Source organism: Microcaecilia unicolor, chromosome 1 (assembly GCF_901765095.1).
Source record: "Microcaecilia unicolor chromosome 1, aMicUni1.1, whole genome shotgun sequence".
Classification (NCBI taxonomy): Eukaryota; Metazoa; Chordata; class Amphibia; order Gymnophiona; family Siphonopidae; genus Microcaecilia; species Microcaecilia unicolor.
The window spans coordinates 190,281,101-190,302,190 of NC_044031.1; the positions used below are offsets into that span (position 1 = coordinate 190,281,101).

General features: G+C 41.6%; 1 protein-coding gene across 1 annotated transcript in view; it reads left to right on the top strand.

Moving 5' to 3' along the window:
• The window catches only part of ADCY1 (adenylate cyclase 1), a 533,674-nt gene that overhangs the window by 80,569 nt on the left and 432,015 nt on the right, over nucleotides 1–21,090 (top strand). The window lies entirely within an intron of this gene.

The window sequence follows — 21,090 nt, forward strand, 5'->3', positions numbered from 1 at the left end:
ATTATGCTTCACATGTTTTCACCACTTGTTTAACATTGATCATTAATATTTTTCTTGCTTGCTTATTTTATTATACTTCACGCACATAAGTCAATACTGTTCAAATACTTCACCATGTATAGAATTGTATCTCTCCATTTCACAAGTGATATTGTTCCTTCAATAGCATTCTATTCATCTCATCCTTCCCATCACACACAACATGATACATGATTCTATGAAAGCTGACACCAAATACAAATTACGCAATATTTTAGCTGAGACCTATCAGGAACTATGAAACGTGTGGGTTATGAGTGGTACCTTTACTTAGTTAATAGTGATGTGAGATAGAGTATGTGTATGAGTGTGTTTTGTAGCTTGGGTACTTTGTCATATTTTTCTTCTCTTTTCCTGTGTTCCAGGTGATCTATTTCTGAAGAATGATCCTGGCTCCGTTTCTCATTGCCCCTACCCTTCCTGTGCTGGGTTGCTCTGTATAATACTATTGTGAGCTTTTAGGGCATCCAAGCATTGAAAGGGTGGAGAGCTGATTCTTCTGTGAAAGAGAAGCCAGATTTTTACCTTTATGAGCAGAACAACTGTTAAGGAGAAGGTAGAGTGTGTACATGGAAATAGTTCTTTTTTTTCATGTTAGAAACATGCTAACTTTCCAAAAACATCATACTTTGTACTTTCTTAGGTCAAATTCTTTCATTTTCAACCAAGAAACAATAGATTTCTCTGCATACTTTCTGTCTGCTTTTCAGTTTCTACTGATCAGTGTTATTTTTTTTTTTTCTCTCAGCATACTTAAATGAGGCAGAGTGGTGATTGTGAACAAAGGACATTTTCATTTCCTGCCCTCAGGGCCTCTTTTAGCAAACTGCACTAGTGATTCCTGCCTAGCAATGTGGAAGAAGCCCATTGAAAGTGAATGGGCATTGTCAGCATTACCACATCAGGAATTGCTAGCACAGTTTGGTAAAAAAGGCCCTTAGTCAGTGCTGGCCTCACTCCAGAAGGGTGCTTTGTACATGTTATCTTCTCTGTTCCAGATGTTACAGATGTTTCAGTGGAAAAGGGATTTAAAAAAAAAAAATTATAGATGCACATTCATTTTGAAAAAAATGGAGAAATGTGACAAATTAATTCATTTTCACTTTGTTTCAGTTAAAAAAAGCAATAAATGTGCACTGGTCTCAAATGAGCAGAAATCTTTTGCTTTTATTCATTTTCATTAGTATTATAGTACATGAAGCAAGATCAAGAACACTTGTTATTGTTGTTGACAGAACAGAAGGACAAGGAAGAAACCAAAACCAGTTGATTTATCATGCTGAAATTTTTGGACAAGCAGCCTAACAAACCTATCCCAGTTTCACCTATTTCAAATTCTCATGAATAATTATATCTTGAAAATAAACAAAACAAACCAAGCACTATTTTGTAATCAGAAATCTTGCTTACTCAATGGAATGGAAACTGGATACATAATCAAATGTATTGATTTAGTATAGGGGCTTTCAATCCAGTCCTCGGGCACACCCAGCCTGTCGGGATTTTCAGGATATCCCCATTGAATTCAGTGACCAAGACTGGGGCTAGTATTCACCAAACAGCCAAATAAGCAGTTGAGACTTTTTTTTTAAATATAACTTCACACTCAATAACTTTGTTGATTATAATAATGATGCTCTAAACCAGAATTGGCAAGGCATTCAACATGTATGCAATAGAACTATTAACTATAGCATAAGTATATACAAAGTCTGTACTTCACTTCTGTATTTCAATAGTACTTTATTCCTACAAACTCCTATTTCCTATCACTAGGAGGTGGAAGGGGTCAACCAATGTTCTCCTTAGCAAAATTCCTATAGCTAGGTGCTGATAGCAGGGGTATCAGTGCTGTTATCAGATGGTTATCACTTGCAGTTATGCTGACACTCTTGATGGAAACCCATAGAAACTGGTTTACAAAGAAAGTTACTTTCTGATTAGGACCCTGTTAGCTATGCCTAGAACCACAAATTAGCCCTGCACAGATGATAAGATGTTCCTGACACAAAATATTGTGACCAGGGTGCCTTGCTGGAATTTGCAAAGTAGTTCAGATTCCCCTTCTCTATTCCTATGATTAGAAGAGATGTAGAGGAGCCTCCAATACTCTAACAATCCTGACAGGACAGTGCATCTGACACCTGTGCTCTTCTGTTTCACCCCTTTAGCCTATTATTACGCTGGGTGGCTAGTAAAGGATCAGTGTCCTACATCTGCTAAAGCTTGACTTGATGGTTCTCCCTTGTAGTTGAAGAGTCAGAGGTGGGAATTATGAACTTAAGGCATGCTTACAAAGATTCATCTCAGTTTTAAAGTAAGAGGAGGATTCTGCTGCCACCAGAGCCTCCCACTGATTATATTAGTTTCCAGTAAATTCCAGCTCTCTCTGAAGAGTGTCAGAAGGTAGGAAGTTCACCTGAAAGACACCAGCCTGCCTGCCTACATATGGGTTTATTCTAGTAGTGGATTATAGTAGCAGCATTGAGGATTCAGGCAACATTCCTCACTGCTGCTACAGACAAAAAATGCTACAAACAGGTGAAACTAAACAAGAAAACAAATTTTGCTCTGCACAAAATTTAAGTTCTTGCTGTGACAGGCAGGCAAACAATCTGTGTATGAAAGAGTGAATTTTAAAACCCTATCAGCCGTTTTTGTTTTTTAGTCAGAGTATTAAAGTTCATATTAGGTACCAGAGAGACTATGAGGGGCATTTTCGACCGGGGACGCCCATCTTTAAGGGCGCCCATCTCCGAGGACGGCGCCACGAAGGGGCGGGGCCGACCGTATTTTTGAACGAGATGGCCGACCATCTTTCATTTCGATAATACGGTTGGGGCCGGCCAAATGTCAGAGATGGCCGGCCTCGGTTTTCGCCTATAATGGAAACCGAGGCCGGCCATCTCAAACCCGGACAAATTGAAGGCATTTGGTCATGGGAGGAGCCAGCATTTGTAGTGTACTGGTCCCCCTGACATGCCAGGGCACCAACTGGGCACGCTAGGGGGCACTTCTAAAAATGAAAAAAAAAATTAAAATAGCTCCCAGGTGCATATCTCCCTTACCTTGGGTGCTGAGTCCCCCAAAACCCACTCCCCACAGCTCTACACCATTACCATAGCCCTTATGGGTGAAGGGGGGCACCTACATGTGGGAACAGTGGGTTTTATTGGGGGGGGGGGTTGGAGGGCTCCCATTTACCACCAAAAGTGTAACAGGTGGGGGGGATGGGCCTGGGTCCGCCTGTCTGAAGTCCACTGCACCCACTAAAACTACTCCAGGGACCTATATACTGCTGCGATGGACCTGAGTATGACATTTGAGGCTGGCATAGAGGCTGACAAAAAAAGTTTTTAAAGTTGTTTTTTTTTAGGGTGGGAGGGGTTTAGTGACCACTGGGGGAGTCAGGGGAGGTGATCCCCGATTCCCTCCAGTGGTCATCTGGTCAGTTCGGGCAGTTTTTTGGGACTTGGACCTGAAAAAAAGGGACCAAATAAAGTGGACCAAATTCTCGCCAGGGACGCCCTTCTTTTTTCCATTATCGGGCGATGCTGGTCATCTCAAAGCACACCCTCATCCCGCCCCTGTCCCGCCTTTGCTACCCTACCGAAACACCCCCTTGAAGTTTGGCCGGCTCTGCGATGGAAAGCAGTTGGCGCCGGCCAAAATCGGCTTCCGATTATACTGATTGGCCGGCCATCTCCCGATTTGTGTCAGAAGATGGCCAGCGATCTCCTTCGAAAATAAGCTGGTATGGGCCCTGTTTACTAAGACACGCTAGCGTTTTTAGCACACGCCTAAAATTAGCACATGGTAAATGCTAGAGACTCAGACAGCCACATATTCCTATGTGTATCTTTAGCATTTAGTGCACAATAAAAATGCTAGTGTGTCCTTATCACTGCTTAGTAAATAGGGCCCTATGTCTGCAGTTTGCTCCTCATACAGTGTGTTCCCTGTTGTATGTAAAATAGAACCTTTATATCTTTTATATTACTACAGAAATTGTGTCAGTGGTGTCAAAGGGCAGGAGCGGTAATAGTAGAAGTAGAGAAAGAAACTTATCCTCCAGAGAGAACTAGGGCCAATAGAAGCAATGTGATGCTCAGAGATTTGGATTGCTTTGCCCATCTTCCTGATTCTTGGGGTGTTTGTGCATTTGTTTGGGATGCTTCAGCCCTGTCTCAGTGCCTGAAACACCTCAAGGAAAAGACTGGTGCTGCTTTGTCCCTCTCATATCATCATGAACCTGAAAGAAGCTATAATAATCATCTTACAGTTATTTCTGTGTTGGATTTCAGAAAGAAAAGTTGCATAGAAGTTGCATGCTTCAGAATTTGGTGAAGGAAAGGCACAAAATATTAAAAAGACAGAGAGAGAGAGAGAGAGAGAGAGAAAGGAACACTGGAAGGTGGTCTCTTACAGGCAAGCACTCACTCCTCTCTGTATGTATGAGAATAATGAGCTATAAATTAATACTTGCATGCATATATAATACGAATGCTAGCAGTGATCTGTTTCTCATTCAGTCATACTAATGGTTTTTAAGAGGCAAGCGTGACAATGGAAGAAGCAGAAGTGGAAATGTAGTTCAGCCTCCAGAGAGAGATATTGGGCCAGCACAAACACTAATGATGATCAGAGACTTGGCAATCCCATAGTCACCTTCCAAGATATAGAGAGATATTTTCATGATGGAGGAGAGAGAAAGAGAGAGAGAGAGAGAGAGAGAGAGACCTGGAGAGGCAAGGGTCATTGAGAAACTGAGACTACAGCCATCTACTCCAATTTACTTTCATGGACAAAAGAAGGAATAGTCATTGGAGAGTATCAGCAACAACCTGGGGAGGTGAACACAGTAGTAAGAGGACGGCAGATAAAACCAACAGAACGCAGTAAATGTGCCATAAAATAGATTTTGGTAGATACCCCTCTGCCTGATTCTTGGTGCTTTGGGATGTTCCTGACCTTTCTGGTACAATTTTGTTCATCTCTCAGTACCTTGGAGTGTTTTCTTCCACCGCTGGTGTCACTCTATCTTTCTTGGGGTGTTTCAACTACTGTTGGTGCCACTTGCCTCTCCTTGAATGCCTTGGGTTTTTCATGCAACTATTGCTGCTTCTTTGCTTCTCTCTTGGAGCTTTGGAATCTTCATGTCTTTCTTGGTGCACTACAAATGCTGGCTCCTCCCATGACCAAATAGCTTGCATTTCGCCGTTTTTGACATGGACGTCTTTGGTTTCGAAAATCACCGAAAGTCAGAAATGTCCATCTAAGGATTTGGACGTCCCTGACGGTATTTTCAAAATGAAAGATGGACATCCATCTTGTTTCGAAAATATGGGTTTCCCCACCCATGGATTTCGCCGTTTTGCAAGGATGTCCAAATCGCAACTTGGACGTCCCTTTCGAAAATGTCCCTCTATGTAAACTACATTTCAGGGCCTGCCAGTCACAGACCTAGTTTCACATTTCCTCTGAGTCTTGAGAGACTTTACCTTTTGTTTTCTGTACCTGTGAAGCAACAGGCCTTTTTATATTGGACCTTTCCAAATGCCCTGTCAGCCACAGCAGTGAAGTTAGAGGACCCCAGTCTCCCACACAGACATCCTTGCCTCAAGCAGCCCACAACCCTGAAACAACAGTGCCTGGAGCCACAGACTCTGGGGACTACTGTTTGTGGGCATAGCTGTGTTCGCGCTGGTATTAATACTGCTAGAAAAACATTGTATTATCTTTTGTTAGTTTTTCACTTTGTGTTATCTGTTGTTAATTTTTTCTTTCTGTTTATGATTAGGAACTCACTGTTATAGGATTTATTATTAATCTTCACCTTCTTATTAGCCATAATATTAGTTATTAGAAAGGAACTGTATTATTTTTGTTTAGCATAACCATTAATATGTATATCATCTATTGGCTTTTTATTATTCATACTTTTACGTCTATCAGCATACATGTCTTCAATTCCAGGACTTTTTTGGCAATAATAACTTAGATTCCCAAGACGTGGATAGGTACTACACTCTGGGAAGATAACTGGTCAAGACCACAATGAAGTTAAATTTAACTGATGAGATAGTCACATTACAATTGGATGTTTGTAACATAGCCAATTGTGGATCTTTAGACTGGCAATGATGGTATTGTCAATAGTATGTTTATTTGTGTACTTATGTTGAAATGAGTCAGTATACATCTCCTTGCATGACATGGGCTAATGTATGGTGGTATACCGTACCCAACTTTTCCACAGAAAAATACCAATTGGCTTGGAATAATCTCTTATGTCATAATATAACCCTTGTCCGACAACCAGTAGACTGTACAAATTGTGAAGAGGGAAAATGTAACCCTGTACTTATTATCTAATACTGGTTCACTTAATCCCTTGCTACCTCAAATTTCAGAAGCAAAGATTCCTATTAAGCTCCTTAATGTAACCAGCCTTAGGGAAACATTTGTTCTTGAGACTGGTTTCGGTGAAGCTAATGTGTGGCTAGATTGGATTCGGTATACTATCCGGAGTTTAAACGTATCTGATTGTTATGTTTGTTCTGCTTCTCGCCCTGAGCCTCAAGCAGTCCCTTTTACCTTAAATTCAGTAAATGATTACAATGGAACCATGTGCATGTTAAAACTGCTTCAGGGTTCCAGTAAAACTATCGAACCACACTGCCTTTCTCTCAGTATATTGTTCCCTGACTTATCCAAGGGAGCGAAAACACCCCCAGTATTCAGACCACCAGTCCCTGGGACAATTTTTTAGATCTGTCTAACCCCCCAAAAATAATCCTGAATCCTTACTCAATTGGTAACCTTTCACTATGTAACTATAACTTAACCTTTATCATTGACCTTGACTTTTCTGACTTTTTTTTGTCCTCAGGCAGACATATGGTGATATTGTGGATCCAAAACCTTATACTCAATACTGCCCACCAACTGGCAAGGCAAATGTGGTCTAGTCTAATTAGTGATTCCATTTAATAACCCAATCAGTTGATAATCCAGTTGTTTCTAGAAAGAAGCAAGAAATCCCTGGTTCCTTTGATGATAGAATTTATATTGACTCTATAGGTGTACTAAGGGGGGTGCCAGATGAATTCAAGGCCCGCAATCAAATTGCTGCAGGTTTTGAATCCTCATTGCTTTGGTGGTCCACTATTAACAAGAATGTTGATTGGATTAATTACATTTATTATAATCAACAGCACTTCATTAATTATACTTGAGATGCAGTTAAAGATATTGCTGCTCAATTAGATGCCACATGAACTTGTTGAGAATTCTGGTGTAGATACCACCTGGACTGGGTGGATGGACAATATTTTTGGAAAATGGAAACTTTCATATTATCTAGTTTGACTACAATGATGTTATTGCTGTATTTGTACTTCTTGGCTGTTATACAACACCCTGTATTAGAAGTTTAGTGCAACAATTAATTGAAACTGCTTTAAGTAAGAAAGAACCTATAGGACATGAATATATTCTATATGAAAGACTACCTATTGACGCAGAGATTTAAAATGTTGATGATAATGCTTAAATTTTTTGTGATTTCCTTTATTCTGCATCATTATCCTTCTCTAGGATTATTCAGATGGGAAGGCATTGTAAGTAACATAAGGCCCGGGGAAGGTTAAAGAAGGACAATATATATCTCACTATAACCACCTTGTCTTGTTACACATAACCCAATACCTGTCATTTATAGCCTATAGAGTTGGCATGAATTGTGACTGATACCTACTCCCTAACCTTAACAATGTGACCAAAATCTAGACACTTATGCAGGAAACTGAAATCGCCCTTTAGTGCTCATGAGATCGTATGGCAATGACGGGTAAAGACAGGATTCTTATCCTGCTAAGGGAATCTGAGTGGCCTGCAACCTAAGCCAGCATGGGGCTGGGGCACTAATACAGAATATGTAGAATAAGTTAACGAAATAAAGGTGAGATACAGGTCCTAGGTGCAGGACTAGGCTGTGGTTTATGTTTTCTGTAACACCAGGATCACAAACCTAATATAAATGAAGTCCTAATTACAAGGCCTTCAAGGGGGGAGATGTAGAATTATGAGCACAGATATGCATTATGGAATTGGTTAAAAGGCCAGAGATTAATAAGTCTGTGTGACACAGGAATCTATCAGAGATCGATGAGCCTGCATGATCTCTGGTATTTATGAAACCCTTACGAACAAGGGAGGCCTTTGAAAAGAGGATAGTGTAAACAGCAGAAGAATGATGCCCAAGCAGCCTACGAGAACCAGATGCTGGGAATCAGATAATAATCTGTGAGAAGGACTGTTTGCAGAAAAAGAGTCATGTAAATCATTGCCTGAAACAAACGATATAAGCTGCCGTCTCAGAAGAGTATTTCAGAGAAGCAGTTTCAGTGAACAGCTTTTTATGTTACTGAATTGATCTCTCATGAGAAACAATTGTATTTGTATTGGTAAGTGAATAAAAGATACTTTCTCATATGCACTTAGCATTGGTTTCTTTTACCCCTCCCAGTTGAGAATGGCTGGTTCATGCTAATTTAGGAAGGGATACAAGCAGCCTAAAAATAGGCTTCAACCTTTTGAGTTAAAAAAGTGTTTTGTTTTACCTTTGTAACCTCGTCTGTCTGTATAATCTGAAGGCCCACCCTTAACCCTTGCTCATGTTATCACAGGTTGGTTGTTTTATTTTTTTTGGATTTTTTTTGTGTCTTGTCTCCTTTTGGCGCCTTTGGGTGTTCATGTGCCAATTTACTCCTCTCATGGTAGTTTGAGCTGGCTATGCCACAGTTGGTATACTTTGCTCCTATTTTGATGCTATAAGATGTTCATGCCACTTATGGTGACTTGGGGTTGCTGTTGCCTCTGCTGCTTTAGCTTAGCTACATTAGAGCATGCAATTATATTTATTGAAGGTATGCTTATCCAGGAAACCAGAAAATGTTATCCACACTTATCAATTCATCAGCAGGTAGGAAATACATACAGACACATTGGAAGAAATGAGATATGTGAGGTTGTGATGTGAGTGTTGGGGTATTGATTTTTGTAAAGTATAGGTGAGCCGTAGAGGGAGTGCTTGCATATAGGAGTGTGTACACCTGGAGAGTGAATATGCAGGATGTGGGTTTATAAGGAAATATAGAATATATAAATGAGTGTGCTGAGGTTTGTGAGAGTATTGGGAGCAGAAAAACTGGTGAGTTGAAGTGGTAAGAGTGTTGTTGTGATATGTCTAGGGTATATGTCTAGAGGGTATTGGGAGCAGGGAAACGAGTGAGTTGAAGTGGTAAGAGTGTTGTGATATGTCTAGGGTATATGTATAAGATAGCAAACTAGTGATGATGTATAAGGAACTGGGTGGTTATTTGGGTGTGAGCACATGTCCACGGTTGTAAGGGTACACAAATGTGTGGCTATGGATGATGGGTGTGCATAAGTGGGTGTGGTTTGGAATATATGAGGGTAAGGTTAACTTAAAAATGCACGGGATATGTGTCTGTGTGGATGTGGGGGGGGGGGGGGGAAATGATTTGGAGTGAATTGGGAGCTGGTGGTTGTATATATGGCTGTGAGTTTAAACAAAACAGTCCTGGATATTCAATAAAGTAGAATTTTCTACATCATCTGCTGTCCCCCCCCCCCCCCCCCCTTTCTTTTGTTGCCCTTGTTGTGACTGTTTTGTTTGCACGGCTACAAGGGTTGCTGTTCTTCTGTATTTTGGTTGTGTGCTATGAGTTTACGTACATGGACACAAAGGGAATGTGAGCTATATAGGGTAGGTGCATATATATGAAACCTTGTATGGTTATATTTTTGTGTTGGGGGATGTATATTGTGACCAGAAAGCTAAGTCAAACCACCTGGGAACAGAGGGCGGGACAGACAGCGTGAAGGAAGGCCCGATGAGGATCCACGCTTCTTTTACATGCAGGCTCGAGGCGCTGCACCTCGCCTCTCCACGGCTTCGGAAATTGCTTTAAAGGTAGGGTGCAGGAGCTGGTTGGAGCCGGAGGGAGCTGAGGAGGGTAGGCACTGGTCGGGGGGGTGGGGGGGGTTGATGTGCCAAGGGAGGGGGGAGCTGGCAGGGAGCACCCCCCCCCCGAGCTGACACCCAGGGCAGACCGCCCCTCCCGCCCCCTCCTTGCTACGCCACTGCATACCTGTGTAAGACTCCAGGGCCTGCTCACTCAGTTTAGCCAGTCGTCAAGACCAGGACTCTCACCCTAGGGTGCCCCAGGAATGTATTATTTCTGGGGTGTGTGGAGATTGTGTGGGTGTCAAAATATAATGCGTGTGAGGTGCCTTGAAAATGTCTTTTGATGCCATTCTTTGCCAGCTACTTCATTTCATTTTTCTTTTTTCTTTTTATTGTCTTCCTATTTCACGTTGCCAAATTGCTGGCAAAAATCAGGAATGGAGAGATGGTCAAAATTCTAACAGCTTCTAATGAAAAGCAATATGTTTTGGTAGGCAGGGCTCAGTTCTCTGAAAATATTGACCCTGTATTTGTGACATTGGATTGTATATTTTTACCTTTTCATCCCATATGCTAAATTTGGTGAGTGCTCTTCTATTTTTGGAGAGTTATTATGTCTACAGGCACACATACAGATAGCTGGACAGATAGACATCAGTCCATTTTTTATATTTATTTTCCGCATTTTGCAAAGCGTAAAAAAAAAAGGAGTTACCTGCAGAAAAAATGAGAGGAAATGAGAAAAACATTAGTAATATTGTATGACAGGAGTGGCCTAGTGGTTAGAGCACTGATCTTGTAATCCAGAGGTGGCTGGTTCAAACCCCACTGCTGCCTCTTGTGATCTTGGATAAATCACTTAATCCTCCATTTTAAAAGTATATATTTTGGGGAGGGGACATGTCATGGACAATGTGGGCAAGTCTGTGTTATCCAGCTAACACATTATGATTAGCATTAGCACATTTTAATTGGATAACACAGAGTTAACGTGTGAGGCGGTAAGTGCTTCCCCCTTAACATGCAGGCACCATGTGCTAATGACAACATCAGCGCACAACCTGCATTAAAGTATATAAAAACTGCTGCATTAAATTCCACATTACCACGTGTTAAGCCCAGATTCAAGCACATTTTAGTAAAAGGTCTCCAAATTTTTCATACTTGTATTAAGAAAATAAGAATAGCCATACTGGGTCAGACTAATGGTCCAGTATGCTGTTTCCAACAGTGGCCAATCCAGGCCACAAGTACCTGGCAGAAGCACAATTAATAGCAACATTCCATGCTACCAATCCCAGGGTAAGAAGGCTCCCCCCATGTACATCTCAATAACAGACTATGGAATTTTCCTCCAGTAATTTGTCCAAACCTTTTTTAAACCCAGATGCGTTAAGTGCTGTTACTACATCCTCTAGCAATGAGTTCCAGAGTTTAACTATTCTTTGAGTGAAAAAAAAATTCTCCTAGTTGTTTTAAAAGTATTTCCATGTAATTTAATTGAGTGTCTCTTGGTCTTTGTACTTTTTGAAAGAGTGAAAAAAAAATTCACTTTTGCCTGTTCTACACCACTCAGGATTTATATCTCACTATTCACTCCCCAATGATAGCCCAGAGCAGGTGTTCTTAACCCAGTCCTCGGGACACACCCAGCAAGTCAGGTTTTCAGGATATACACAATGGATATGCATGAGATAGATTTGCATACATCATTGTATGCAAATGTATCTCATCACAATCGTGGATATCCTGACAACCTGACTGAGTGTGTCCCGAGGACTGGGTTGAGAGTTCCTGTCCTAGAGTGACTTACAAGAAACTTAAACATAAATGAACAATGGGAGGCCAGTAGTTTTGGACAAGAGGCTTACTAATTTTGGTAGCAATGAGGATTACTACAGAACTCAGTAATAAGACATGACATGGGTTTGGGTGTTTGATTAAGTGCTGGTCTGTAAGAATTGAAGAGAACTACAATGAGGCCTGAAATGGCCTACCAGTGGAGGTGACAGAGGCCAGTATTATACCAGATTCTATGCATGCTATGGAAAGAGAGGATAATGGTAGGAAAAGGATTAAAAGACATCCCCCTCCCCCGATATTTGAAACCATTTAACTGGCCAGAAACGCACCTGGCCAGTTAAATGGCACTTAGACAGTATTCTGTACAATTACAAGCTCAAATGATGCATAAACATGTGCCCCCTATTGGAAAATTGAACTTTAATGGTGAAGCACATGCACAGTTGTCAGATCAGAACTGCTCAGCATCGGATGTCAGCTCTGAAGCCAGGCACCCATCCTTTCTAGAGCGATTCCAAAATCAGTCCGGATTCAAAATAACCATTTGGATAAATTATGACTGAAAATTGCATGTAAAACTAAAAAGTCATATCATGTGATGCAGCAACTTACCATTCATAGAAAGACATCAATTTACTATGTTCTTCTGTTTAAAGCTTACAGGCATGGAAGCAGTGCATATTTTCTAGCGAAAAAGGTGCCGATACTCAAATGGCAGGCCACCCTTCAGGAGTGTGAGTGATCACTGAGAGACCCACCCCACAATAGCCAAGCCCCCTGCAACCAGTAACAGAACCTATGATAAGGCAGAATTGTTGTGTAGAGCCTGAGCTCTTTCATTAAAACTTGGAGACCATGGGTCAATTTTAGCAGACAACGGAAAAGGTGCCGGTACTCAGTACCCCCAAGTACCCCCTCAAAAAAAGCCCTGCATGGAATTATCAATGAGAATGTGCAAGCATGAAGGTAAAGCTGTGTGAGAGGGGGTGAAAGACTGTGCAGCTCACAGCAGAAGCTGTTGAGGTCTGAGAAGTGATCAGATCCTCCACCCAGGACTCTGTGGCTTCTGCAAGCCTTGGAGAGGGACCACACCAGGGAATCTTGGCCCCTTTGTTCTTGCTTAGACCACTCTGGGCTACATTTTCTGGCTGAAAAGAGTTCTGGAACACAGAATATATGAGCAAATGGATACCACTAAAAAACATTTTTGACATTTTGCAAATGTCCATTCTCTCTCTCTGTCTGCACGTTCAGGTCACTATTCAGTGAGCCACTGAAAGGCAACAAATCTGTATAAATACAGGTGTTGAAAAATATCTACAAATATTTTAAAAAAACACAATTTTCTATTCAGTTCTGAAAATATATACTTGTGCCGTTGAAATTAAAAGTGTAGCAAGTCTATTATACGGCTGCACTGAATATATTCTAGATTGGATACATTGGAATCAAATAAAATACTGACCTTCCTATTTGGTACTTATATATGTACATTTGTAAAGCTACCACGTATATTTGACAATGACAGAGGTAGGTACCAGCTTATATAACCAACTTCTTTGGGCATGAGTGTTTGAAGATCAGAGTCCATACTATCATATGCATGAATTTTTGTTCAGGAGGTAGGTAAATACACATAAGATACATGGAGGTGAGGAGGATACAGAATCTGGAAGTGCAGGGCAGGGTATGAAAAGAAAAGCACTTGTTCTCACCCAATCAAGACTTTGACAGTAGGACATTCCAAGTGCTTGGCTGATAGGTAACTGTTGTACATGAAAATTCATTCCATCACCTGATCTTGGGAGTCAGGGGCTGTGAAACTAGGCAGAAAGCTTTGTATCTTGTCTCTAACCCTTATTTAGTCATACCTTGTTCCTGTTACCTCCCTTCCTCACCCATCACCTATAGCCTTACATTGTAAGGTCTTGGGTACAAGAGAATAGTGAGCTGATAGCTGTTACAACAATTCTCTCCCTCATTCACTACATCTGTATTTGCCCATGTTTTGGATGACTGACTCCAGATAAGCTCTTGTCCTTCTAACCATGCTGCCTGCCTGAATATACCATCTGGCTTTGCCTCTTCCTCTTCCTCTCCCTCACCCCACCCCCCACCCCCAGGCAATTGCAGTTACCCACTGAAAATCTGGCTACTTGTTCCCTTCTAATTGTGCCTTTCTTTGTGAGGACTTTGATGCAATCATGCTCACCAGCACACCAGAGAGATCATAGAACATCCTTAAGCCATTTTGAAAATCCACTTCAAAATGTCTAGATAAAATAGCAGGGTATTTTACTCTACAGCCCAGAAAAGGTCTGCCATATCTTTGGTATCTGCTGTACCAAATGTGCAAGAATGTGCTTTGGTCTAGTAAACCAAAAATCTTCAGACATCCCAGTAATCTGGGGAAGAAGAAACAATAGACACTTATCTAGCTATACCCACATGAATACTTGCCTACCACCATCAAGTGACCCCTAAAACTACAACTACAAACAGACCGGTACTTGGAAACTTGGGCCTAGTAAATGCCAGATCATCCAATAAAAAATTTCCTACGATCCATGATGTCATCAGTGAATACCACTTAGACATCTTGGGAATAACTGAGACTTGACTGGATGAAAGCGGAGGAGTGCCATTGGCTGGAATATATCCCACAGGATTCACTATCCTGCACCAACCAAGGCAAGGGAAGCAGGGTGGAGATGTAGCAGTCCTGATCCGAGAGACATTCAAACTGTGCAGCATCTCCATCCCCCACCTGTCTGAGTCAGAATGCCTGCTTATCCAGCTGGGAGACAAGGAACCAATATGGCTGCTTGCCTGCTAATCCAGCTTGGTGACAAGGAACCAATGTGGCTGCTCATGATCTACAGACCACCTCGCAATACCACATCTGTGCAAGAACTGCTGAATCTGGTAACTGAGGTAACCCTAGCTACTCTAGGTTACTGATCATGGGAAACTTTAACCTACATATCCAGACACCACTACTGCTGCCTTCCTTAATATGATGGAAGCTCTAGGATTCATTCAGGTGATCAATTTCCTACTCATGAAAAATGTCATATATTAGACTTGATGTCCTCCCAAGGGATCAACTTCTTGAAACATAAGACCAAGTCAAGCAGGTCAATAACAGTCTCAGAGGCCCCTGAGCTAAATGCTCCCAGGGCAAAAAGGTTTAAGCAAAGCAATGTCCGAGCCAATGCTCCCAGGGCAAGCAGGTCAATAACAGTCTCTGAGGCGCCTGAACCGAATGTTCCCAGGGCAAAAGACACACAGGCACAGCGCAGCAAAACAGGAACCAGGAACAGCCCAATTGGATCCTTCCACACTCCGAGCACAGCCACCTCGTCCAGGGATAATACAAGACGCGGCTATGGCCGCAGGACCTATAGCATTCCATGCCATCCCAGCACACACAGTCCCAAACTCATCACTGAGCGTACTCACTGCAGCCAGCGACCAATGACTCACTAAGGACGACTGGGGACTCAGCAAAAGTGCAAGAAGCTCTCAGGACTTCAAAGCTTGGAGGCAGGCTTCACTGGAACAGAGCAAGAAGGTGAAAGCTACAGCAATGCTTCAGGCCACAGCCTAACAAAGAAACAGCAGATGGAACTAGCAGAGCCTCAGCAGACCTTAGCTCAATCAGGAATCATTGCCAGAACAGCGAGTGCACACCGAGGCCGGCTTAAGAAAGGCTCAGCACTAATGACATCATCAGCTTGACTTCCACCACCCTACAGTGACCCCCACAGGTCACTGGCTAGAACTACAGATAGATCTAATGGGGTCTAGATGGAACAGGGCACTGACGTGCAAGGCACAGACGATGATGACCGTGACATTACTGTTCACGGTTGCAGCCAATGAAAATCGTATACCAAACAATGCTAATGAGATGATCAGCATTCAAATGTGTATTCTTAGGGATGCACAGCCTAATTAGGTTGTAAGCTCTGTCGATCAGGGACTGTCTCTTCATGTTCAAGTGTACAGCGCTACGTACGTCTAGTAGCGCTTTAGAAATGATAAGTAGTAGTAGTATTTATGAGCAGTGCACGGAAAGGCCCACCTACCTTTAGCAGGGGAAATTTTACAGGAGGTTTGGAGCAGCCAAAGCAGGCAGCTCTTCAAGTAGGCAATGGGATAACACGCCTTGGAAGCCAGGATCCTCTTGGCTGTCCTGTTGGTGCTTGGCTGCTGACAGACCTTGGAGATGGCTATGGGAGACTTGGGGCAGGAGCAGCCAGACTTCCCTGTCCTCCTGACAGTGCAAGATAGCAGCTTAGAGGCTCTGTGCAGCGCATTGCACTCCCAGGCCACCCTTGGTTTCTGGAAAAATGCTTAAAGATTAAAAATCACCCCTTTCCCTCTGGCTCCAGCTGAAGTTGTTTTGCATCAAAAAAGTTTTTAAAAAACTACTCACAGCTTTCATACATACAACTTGTATGCATGTATGAAAGCCATGGGTATCACACACTGTTCTGAGAATGTGCAGAACAACCAAGCTTAGCGATTGGCTATTCTGCGCAAGTGCAGCTTACTGATTGGCTTGCTATCCACCGAACTGCTCACTGTTCCAAAGGGAATCGCTCACAATTTTCAACTTGGTAACTTTTACCAAGAATCTCAATGAAGACGGATGTTTCCTGAGACTTTCATGCATCTGCCTCTGAGAATCTATGCAGGCACCTACACTGCCAGATTAACAGCTACCCTACATCTTCTCCTGTGTGCAAGGAGAAATGACAACCTCATGGGAATCACTTCTTTGACCCCAAAACTCCATTTACACTTTAGAGCAATAGCAATGGTCTCATTAAATTTCACTAGGAAGCCCCCCTAGAAAAGAAGAGACAACACCACTTGTCACAAATTCAGATTTTATATTATGTAAAAATACATTTGCCTGAGTATTGTACTTGCATGTGCTTCTATAAGTGCCAGTCTTATTTATTTATTGCATTTGTATCCCACGCTTTCCCGCTCATCGCAGGCTCAATGCGGCTTACATAGTAACAAGAGAATACAATCTGTAGTATCTGAATCAACAAAGGAGGTGTGTGGTAGGACAAATGAACAAGGGTAAATGGGATAAAAGAGGTATGAGAGAAAGGATAGGGATAGGTAAGGAAGTGAAGCGATGAAGAAGAGGTAGGGGAAGAGCATGGAGGGTAAGAAGATTGGTAGGAGGTAATTTCTGAGCCATTGTTGTTAATGATTAGATGAACCGGTAAATGGATGGGTTGCTTATGTTTGCTTATGGTAGGTCAAGTCATTTGGGTAAATCTGTTTGAAGGGTTTTCAATAGTTTCCTAAAGGGAAGGTATTTGATGATTTGACTTGATAGGATCTAGAGGTAATAAAGCATTCAATCCATTTTATAACGTTGCCACCAATTCCCAACTTATTCAGAAGTCTAGTAAGAATACAATGGTCAACCATGTCAAATGCTCCAGACATATCAAACTGCAAAAGGAGTACGCTATTTCCGATTGATATTTCTTGCTTGAATCTGGATATTAAAGTAAGCAATACTGTTTCCGTACTATGGGTAGGACGGAACCCCGATTGAGATTCATGATTCAGTCTCGAGATAAATGTATATTTTTGTATGTGAGAGTAGAAGAAAATAGTATTTTATCTCTAAAATTTCATGACTGAAGAGGTCTTTCTACAAGATCTAGCCAGAAGTCTCTTCTGTTACATGGATAAATCATTATTAAGACATTCATATTTTTGACATGTTATTATCAGGAAAGCTCTTTGGTTAGGGAGAACCAATCTTCCAGTACGCTTGTTTGTTTCTCTTGAACTGTTTTCTGATGAGTGGAGATACATACTTTCCATTATCTCCTTGAGTGGAGATACATCCTTTCTTACTAACACTATTTACATAGGTTTCTTCCGGAAAAGAAACCATTTAATTACATACGAGAAATCTAATATTTACTTGCTGTATGATCAATATTTACATTAAGTTCTTGTGGGTCTTTGCCTATCTAAAGGTCCATCATAGAGAAGCAGGACATCTATGTACAGGTGGTAGCCTGTCTTCCTTTACTCTTTACACTCATATCCGGTAGACGTCAAGTTATATTATTTTAATTAACTCCATGAATATTCCCAGATACTTTTGGATAGAGGCACTCAGTGGATTTGCTTTCCATCAGTTCATACTCTATTTACCCTTGTTTTTTGTCTTCCTGAATTCCTCTGGAAGATGCTGAATTAATTATATACATGGTCTGATTTCAATATGATAATATTAGCTACTTCCTCCTTGTGGAATAGAATAAACTATCATGTTCATAAGTTAGGTAATGCTCTGCCTGACAACTACTGATGTGAGACAAAAGTAAAACCTTACACTGCTTCTTGTAGAGGCACTGGAAATCTATGCAGGCATCCACGCTGCCAAATTACCAGCAGTCCTACACCAGCATCAACTGTCACAAAACTGAGTATTAACATAATGAGGAAATATTTAACAAGCACTTACATAGATTAGGCAGATGCATGTGGAATTCAAAGGCACTTCTATGTATAAGTATGAAAATGTATAATCTCACAAGTCTATTTGTATATCTGCTTTAATAAGTCAGACTTAATAGGTTAATTAATATATTGTTCCCCTCCCCCCTCACATAGTCTGTGAGCAATGAAGGCAGATTAGGCAAAAATGTGTCTGTTTAGTTGAACTGTGTGAAAGGGGCATTGGGTGTGCACAAGTTCTTTCAGGTGTGGTACTTGGGAAGCTGTAATAATATTTTAAAGGCAATGCATGCAGCCTTTCTGCTTTGTGGTCCTAAAATATTTCTGGTCAATATTTAGCTAGCTGTGATCAGCTTTTTTTAAATGCTGACCGCCACAGGCAGAATTAACCCCCAATATTCAGTGATGGGCCATGTCAGGGCACCAACACTGAATATCAGAGCATGACCAATCAAGAATGTGCCGCTCTTATACAGATCCCATCCGACATTCAGCTAGGACCCACATAAGACGATGTGCCAGTCCAACCCTCCATTTCCCTTTATCATTACCTCCCCTCTGATCCCTGAACCCCCAGATCTGAAACCTCCTGATCTCTCTCCTAACCAGAAGCCCCTCCACAATAGCAAATTTACCCTTAGTGCATATAAGGTCAGATTCTATATAAAGAGTCTACAAAAATCCATGTGGTAAACATTTTTGCCTAAGCATATTTTGAAAATGTGGCTACTCTGGTATAAAGCTCTTTATGATTCACACAACTTCCATATTCATGAAGTGGAACCCTTTTCTATTTCTGCAAAACTCATCATGCTGAACTTGCACTTATAGCAACTAGGTATAGTTTGTTGTTAGAAATGGCATTGAGAAATGTCAACAAAATGGTGCTTACGACTGTATTCTACACGGTTTGGGTGTGGGTTACAGGACCCTTTTAGGAGGGCAGCAGTTGCTGCCATGTGTCATGTTCCCTTCTTCTCCATTGGGAAAGTGGCTTGCAGATGGCCCAGCTTACAGCATAAGCACCATTTTGAGTCAGGGCTAGCAGACCTGTGTGCCTCTTGCATCTTGAGGGCTCCATCACCACATTACTGCATTGTTGTATCTGGTGGGGGGTACAGGTTCTGACCAACTTTTGCACTATTATAATGTGTGTGAGTGCTTAAACCTGATGTCATGCCCATTGACATACTGGGTTCCTGTGTGCTATCCCAATACTAACTGTGACCTACCCAATATAGGGGAAGGCTCATGGAAACACTTGTTGACTTTCCAGGATCATCCAAATCTCCTCCTGTATCCTTCTAGTTGTAGTGTGAGTGATAGTAAATGACCCTATCTAAAAAGGTGATGCTTGTTGTCAATGACAAGCACTGCCAGGAGGTTGCTTTCCTCATCGGAGAAATTTGGTTTCCTCCTGGCCATCATCTTGCTCATTTATGATCTTTATCAGAGGACGCTGTGTTATGCAGAATAGGAAACATGCCATTGAGGCTTCACATGGCTTGTGCTGCTCATCTGCAAGATGTGCACTAGTACACATGCACTGAATGGCTATGTGCACAGGTGGCCAAGGGGAGGAACAGCCATGTTAATAAACAGTCAGTCTTCTGGCTAAGTGTTTTTGAGTGTAGATCAGTCTTAGATAGTAGTGCCATGCTGTACAACTTGTGATCAGTACCCTAGTCAGCATAGGTATGTGTGAGCTCACTGGAGCAGGGATAGATGCCTATCCATGGTTTTCAAGTCTTCTGTTATACCATCTGGCAGTAGTCTTATGCACTTATGTAACTCATTATTTTGGAAACTTAGGGGGAAGTTATCAATGTGGGCTATTGTTAAGACAGGTTATATTATGCAATGAGAACCTGTGCTAAAATAGCATTTTAAACTAGAAGGTGAGGGTGGCATATGGAAGCAGGTCAATTCAGGTAGTCACCCCACAGCAAAAGTCAAGATGTTCCAGTAGTAAAGCAAGCAACATAAACACTAATCTTAGCAATTCACTTCTTAGCAACACAGTAGAAGGTGAGACTGAACAAAAATGCATATAGAAGATAAGACTGCCACTGAGATATAGCTGGAAAGCAATGACCATAAATGCTCACAATTTAAGCAACAAAGTTCATGATCTGCATGTCCTGATGTAAGAGGCAAATTTAGATATTGTTGCTATCACAGAGACATGATTCAATGAGTCCCATGAATAGTACACAAACATATCAGGCTATAATCTAGGAAGGATACAGATGGCCGAAAGGTGGAGAGTAGCTCTATATGTGAGAAACAATATCATAGCAACTGAAATGCAGGGAACCTGGGCAAAAGAAGAAGTTATATGGCTTGCCTTGAAAAGAGAAGGTGGAAACTCTGTCCACATGGGTGTTGTCTACAGACCTCAGACACAATCAGAGCAGCTTGATAAAGATCTGGTTGTAATTATCCAAAAGTTGGAAAAGAAAGGGGAAGTACTGTTGCTGGGAGATTTCAACCTGCCAGATACAAATTGGAAAGTTCCATCTGCAGAATTGAAAAGAAGTAGAGAGATCATGGATGCCTTTCAAAAGTGCTCTGCTCAGTCAAATGGGGATGGAACCCACAAGGGAAGGAATGACGCTGGATCTGATACAAATGGCGAAAGTATGTCTAATGTCTGAGTGGGTCCCCACCTGAGCAGTAGTGATCATCAAACAGTTTGGTTTGAAACAACCTGTGACCTTTGACTCTCTTTGCTTGTGAAATAA